We start from the raw sequence: 6,820 nt of genomic DNA on the forward strand, positions 1-6,820 counted from the left end.
AGTAAGTAATGTAATAATTTTTTTTTATAGAATATCAGCAAAATTTTCAAAATCTTCAAAAAAAATCTATTAAATTAATTACTATCTTCAACATAATCCAAATTTTCATCAAATTCATTATTCAAATCTTCAAATAAACTCATTTTTTCATCAACAACAAATTCATCAAATAAAGATGAAGATATGGGTTTTTTGAAATTGGTAATAAATTCTATGGATTTCGTTTGAAGATTTTGATTAATTTTCTAAATTTATGAAGAAAAAAAATATTATTAACATTTAAGACATAAAAAATTATATTGTTATTTAAAATTAAATAAAAAACTAAATCTAAAAAAACACTGAATTATTATCTAAAGTTAAATTAAAAATGGGAGCTATTTTGTATTAACAAATACTAAACAAAAATTTAGAAATTATAATGTTGTCCATTGTGTATCGAAACGAGGTAACATTCAAATTATAATACCTTCTATACTTTGTTTTCATATTTTAAAATATTTTATGTTTTATCATTTTTAATAAAAGATTTAATAACTTTATATATATATATATAAAAAAATAAAATTATTCAATAATTTTTTATAAAAGGGACATTTAATTTCATTATAGAAAAAAATCCGTTGAAAAATTATAAATTATACAATAAAAATAAATAAATAAATAAATAAAAACTAGTTGGTAGTTGCCCTCAATTTTGTCCTAAATACACACAAAAATTATTTAAAAGTGAAATTAGCATAACAACTTAATTTTCCATTAAATACTTAAAATATCAATGCTTTTTGTCTTAAAAATATCATTTAATATGAACTTTTAATATTTTACAACAGACAATTAATTTTAATATGAAAAAAGACAATTAATTACTACTGGTAAAATATTAATATTAATAAAAAGGACAATTAAAAGAAAAGATAGTTAAGTACTACTATAATTAATTAATTATCCTTAAAGAAATGCATAATTAATTAATTATTGTAGTTAAAAGTACTAATAGTTAAAATTTTATTAAGTCATTAATTAATTTAAAAAATAAATTTGATAAACAATTACGGAAAAAAGGCAAAAATACATCTTTAATTTTTTATTTTATTTTAGCCAAATATTCATTTAAATTTTTAAGTTTTTTTTCCTTTATCAATTGATTACTTAAATTACATTTATTTGCATCATTAATTTTTAAATTATATTAGATCATTCCAACAATTCTTTAAATTTATAAATTTTCACCAATTATTATAATAAAATGTTACGATTTAATTGAACAATGTGATTCTCTAAACTACTTTATAATTAAATATAATTATGTAAATAAATATTTATTATCTTATTTTTAAAGTTATATGTGTCTTTAAATTGTTGTTATTACTTTATTTTTAAAATGATACGTGTCTTTAAATTATTGTAGAAAAAAAATATAACCTATTTACAATATTTAATAAATGTTTTATGAAATATGAATATGAATGATGTTACACTACAACATTTGGTAGAATTTTCAATTATCGGAAGTTTAATTAAATTAATTATTGTTAAAATTAAAATAAATTATTAACAATATAAATATAATATAATTTAAAGATTCAAATCAAAATAAAATTAATTAAAGAAAATTGATTTAAAGTTAAAACACTACAAATGCATTTTTTGAAAGAAGAAAAACAATTTTTTGAAAGAAAAAAAAAACAATTTTTATAAAGAGACCAAGGAAAGTTAAAGAAGAACATATTCAATAGAAGAAAAAAATAAAAAGAACACATTCAATAGACAAAAAAAAAATATAACACATTCATGTTGTTCAGTTTCCTCTCGAAGTTACAAATAGAACCATATATTTAATAAAAAAAATAAAAAATAGATCCATATATATGTGTTGCACATGCAAGTTAATTCAATTCAATTCATTCTATTTCTCTATTCCCTCTTTTCGATTCCAAACAAACAACCACCTCTCTCTGTGTCTCTCTGTAGTTAGTATATGTGTGACCACATTCAAAATCAAACACACAAACACAACCTTAACCACCCCAATTTCACTCACTCTTCTTTCTCACTTTTTTTTTCATTTTCAAAAGCTTCGCATTTTTCTCCACCAATGTTCGCATAATTCACGTCGTGATATGCGTTTATCGTTTCATCTGAGGTTAGATTCTGTCCACCTTTTGACTTACGTAACAATTAATTCTTATTCGCGTGTTTTGTTAACTTATTATTTTATTTTCTTATTTATTTATCCTAGAAACATTCCTTAAAAATGTATTGTTTGTTATTTCCGTTTTTTTATCCCTTAAAAAGTGCTTCAGTTTGTTGAGGAGATTTAGTATTTATAAACTAAGCAATGTGAGACACCATTTGATATGAAAAAAAATATTTAACTGGGAGTTTTGTATTGGTGTGCTTTTGGAGTTTGTTCAATTTTGATTTGGGATATACTATTTGCTTATCTGATATCTGATATCCGATTTGCTTATCTGATAATTGAGTAGGTGAAAAAACGTAAGTGGCTGTTGAGTGCAAAGGAATAGCTATAAGAAGATTGAATTAAAAGAATTTAGAACAGGTTTCATATTGTAAGATGGCAATATTTAGGTGCTTCTCTATTTTGAATGAAAAGAAGGTGAAAAACAAGGTAAGAGTGAATTTGATTTGGATATAGTCCTCTGTTTTTGTGTGGTTCTTTTTATATTTGTGATTAACTCTATCTTGGTTGCTTCTTTAGGTGGGGAAAGAAAGATGTTCAAGAGAGAATTTTGATACTCTACTTGCCAAACTACATCACTCAGCATCATCAGAGAAGCATGATTTGAAACCAACCACTTTGGATCTTACTGTAAAAAATGATTCGCAGAAAAACTCGAGGCGCAACGTGAGGGTTATGATGATGAGTCTTGAGAGCCCCGTGAAGGTTGAAGTGCCAGAAGTTTATAAAACTGGAGATGAGAATGAGAATAAGAATGAAAATGAAAATTCGCTCTCAATTAAGAGGGAACTTTCAAATTTTGATCTTCAATTCCATGAAGCTGTTGGAAGCAAAGGAAGGTATGATCCAACAGCTGATGAATTGGAAGATCAAAGCCATAGGTACAGCCGAAAGAGCAATGATACAATCGACACAGGACATGTTAGTGATCCAGGTATTGGGAGGACTGATTTCTTGGCTTCTCCAAACCTCAAGCGATCGTGCTCTAACCTTGAAACTAGGAATATTGAGAGGCAGGTAACTCAATATTTGCGTCCTTCAAAGCCTCAGTCTTTTGAAGACTTTCGCGAATTATCAGGAAACCCAATGGTTAATCTCAAGCGGTCTAGGTCTGCGAGGAGTCACTGCAGTGCTGATAGAGTGATGATGACAAGGCATTCTTCAAGTCAAGTACTCCCGTCTGGTAGTAAAAAATTATGGTGGAAGTTATTCCTTTTGAGCAACAGGAATATACATAGAAAATTCTCTAAAAAACCAAAACTAGTTCCTGCTATTAGTTCCTTAAGCAATCAATTCGATTACTCTTCAAACACGGTTGAACTGAAACAAAGCAAGGCACTGAGACATGTGCAATCGTCTTCTTCAACTACGGCTCATTACCTTAACAGAATCACTGAAGATGATGATGATCAAAGAGAGAGCAGGTTTCAAAATGAAAATTCCGGATTTTGGCGTCAAAAACAATGGTTTGCTCTCTCAACAGAAGCGTCGTCTTCTTTTTCCAGGGTGCATGCATGGGTCAGAGATCTTGAAATTCAGGAACCGGTTCCTGAGGATGATTTTCTTGATGATAATGCCAGAAGCGTTGCCTTCCCACCTTCTCCTAATGCTGGTATATCAATGATAAAAAACACATCTCAGTTGACTCGTTCAAAGTCCAATCTTTCGATGGATATTTTGAAAGCCAATAGTATGGTTCAGTCTATACATCCGGCTTCATCTGTTGCTCACATGTCCGGTGTTGGTATAAAAGCCATCCCCGTAATTTCACACTTTTCCAATCTCCGCTATGTCAATTTGTCCAGCAACTTCATAGGTACGGTTTCACTTTAACTTAGTTTCTATTGTTTGTTGTTTTCAAAGTTCAATTCGACATTAACTATTATTTTGTCAATAATACCTTTAATTATTTATTGTAAAAAGAAAAATAGCTGGAATAAGATAATAAATAGTTAAGCTTATTGTTGAAAAAAGTCATAATTTTATCATAAGTAACAACTAACTCAATTTATTGAATCACTTCTTTATTATTGTTCTGCAGTTAGCATCTCACCAGGATGTCTACCAAAGAGTGTTCAAACACTTATTTTATCAAAAAACAAGATTACCACCCTTGACGGCCTCAAAGAATTGACCCGGTTGCGTGTGCTTGATCTAAGTTACAACTGTATTTCAAGAATTGGACAAGGTTAGTGTCTATATTAACTATGCTCATTTCAAATTTGTTGTTCCTCATTAAAATTTGTTATCTGCATTACAATTATTCACTAAGTGATTTATCAGGTTTGTCAAGTTGTACACTTATCAAAGAGTTATATCTTTCTCGTAACAAGATAAGTGATGTGGAAGGGCTTCATAGACTGTTCAAGCTAACAGTTCTCGACATGAGCTTCAACAAGATCACAACCACAAAAGCAATAGGACAGTTAGTGGCTAACTACAACTCACTCCAAGCCCTTAATATACTTGGAAATCCTATTCAGAGAAACGTAAGCGATGAACAACTAAACAAAATTGTATCGGGTCTCCTTCCAAAGTTGGTGTACTTAAATAAAAAAACCCTCAAAAACTCAATGGACGCGGGAACTATTGAGTGACGGTGTTGCCAAAGCTGCACTTGGAAACAAGCGTACGTCTGGAAAAAGATCTGCAAATAGATTAGGCCATGGAGGATCAAGTTCTAGCAGAGTGCATAGAAGCAGTAGGAACCGTACAAGGAGGTGAAATTAAGGTTTATAGTTGCTTGTAAAAGGAATAACTCATTAGAGATTAGTTCGTTTTAGTCTTTACAATGTCTCATTTGTTTATACAGTAAGAGAACATTATTGTGCATATTATACGTTGAATGTTTCTTAGTTTGCTAAGTGTTGAAGTGATTGGGTACATGTCTGTTTCTGTAGTCCTTGAAGTTGTAGTCCACTGGCGTAGTCCAGTAATATGAGTTGAGGCGCAGAAGCAATATTAGGTAGAAGACCGGAGTTCAATTGTTAACAATGATAACATAATGAGGAAGATGAAAAGAGGAAGAAAACATAGAACCAAAAGAACAACAACCTTAATGTGATAGGGTTACAATAAGTATATATACAAGAGAATAGAAATGTCTAAAATACCCTTACTACTAATATATAATAATATTATCTAATATCTTCCCTCAAACTCACGATGCATTAACATAAAACATCGAGAGTTTGTCAACCAAAAAACAAAAACGTTTAAGGGAATGCATTTTTGTGAATAAATTAACAATCTGTAAGGAAGATGAGACAAACAGGAGAGTAATGGTTCCATGCTGAAGATGATGACGAGTAAGATGACAATCAATCTCAATGTGTTTGGTGCGTTCATGAAAGACTGAGTTATGAGCAATTTGAATAGCACTCTTTTTACTGCAGTGCATCAGAGTTGGATCAGAAAGAGAGATAACCATATCATATAGAAGCCAACGCAACCAAATTATTTCAACAGTAGTGGATGCCATAGCACGATACTCAGTTTATGTAGAAGAGCGAGATACAATGTCTTGTTTCTTACTCTTCCAAGAAATTAGAGAGTGTCCAAGAAATATATAAAATCATGTGGTGGACTTACCATCAGTGGTGTCAGCAGCCCAATCAGCATCAGAATAAGCACGTAAGTCGAATGAGGACAACAACGAAAAAGGAAGGCTTTGAAATTGAGTTCCTTGTAGATAACGAAGAATACAAAGAACAACTGCCCAATGTACCGTAGTGGGAGAGACAACAAATTGACAGACAATATGAACTACATAAGAAATATCAGGCCTGGTAATCGTAAGATACACCAAGCTCCCAACCAAAGTACGGTACATAGTGGGATATGGTAAAGGAACACTATTCGATGGAGCATATTTCACATTCAACTCAAGAGGAGTATTTGCTGCTCTATTATTGGAAATACGAGCCTGTTCAAGAATGTTGGCAATGTACTTGGATTGATAAAGAAGGTAGCCTTTAGGAGAGTAGGCAATGTAACACCCCGTTTTTCTTCGCGAGGGTATATTTTTTTTTGAAAGTAATTAAACATAAAACAGAGAAATAGATAAAGAAATGCCTTTGGATAAATAACTGAGTCATTATAATTTACAAGCAGCGGAAAAGTTTCTCCAATTATAAATCCAAAACATTTACACAACCATAAATGGTACATGGAACCCATTCACATAAGAAGTCGAACTGACAATATTAGTATAAATACAGTTTTCCAAACTAAAAATACTCCAATCCAAAAAGAAGGACACCTAGTCCCTATACATCATCCTAATCTGATCATCCTACCAAAAAGCTATACACCCTGAGTATCTCCACGCGCCCCGTGAGATCCTCCTAACGTAACTGCAGTCAAACGTTCCCATCTCCATTCCCGTCCGTAGGGTACGAACCGGTAGGACCGTCCTGACTCTCATCTGAGGGCAAAGCCCAGATTTCCACAATAATTGTAAAGGGTCACCAACCAGAAAATAACAGTTAACACATAACAATTAAGTTTTTAAATGCCCAAAATAACTTTTCAACTAAGCATGCACCTTAAAAGGATTTTCCATATGCTCAAAGTTCATATAATGCTTGCCAATTAACAATGAACTCAAAATGAAGT

The 6,820-nt window shown here is 30.9% G+C and overlaps 1 pseudogene; it reads left to right on the forward strand.

Moving 5' to 3' along the window:
• The first annotated feature begins 1,894 nt into the window (after positions 1 to 1,894).
• LOC101514055 (uncharacterized) lies at positions 1,895 to 5,058 on the forward strand (annotated as a pseudogene).
• Positions 5,059 to 6,820: the final 1,762 nt, after the last annotated feature.

The sequence above is a fragment of the Cicer arietinum genome, chromosome 2, assembly GCF_000331145.2.
Source record: "Cicer arietinum cultivar CDC Frontier isolate Library 1 chromosome 2, Cicar.CDCFrontier_v2.0, whole genome shotgun sequence".
Taxonomy (NCBI): domain Eukaryota; kingdom Viridiplantae; phylum Streptophyta; class Magnoliopsida; order Fabales; family Fabaceae; genus Cicer; species Cicer arietinum.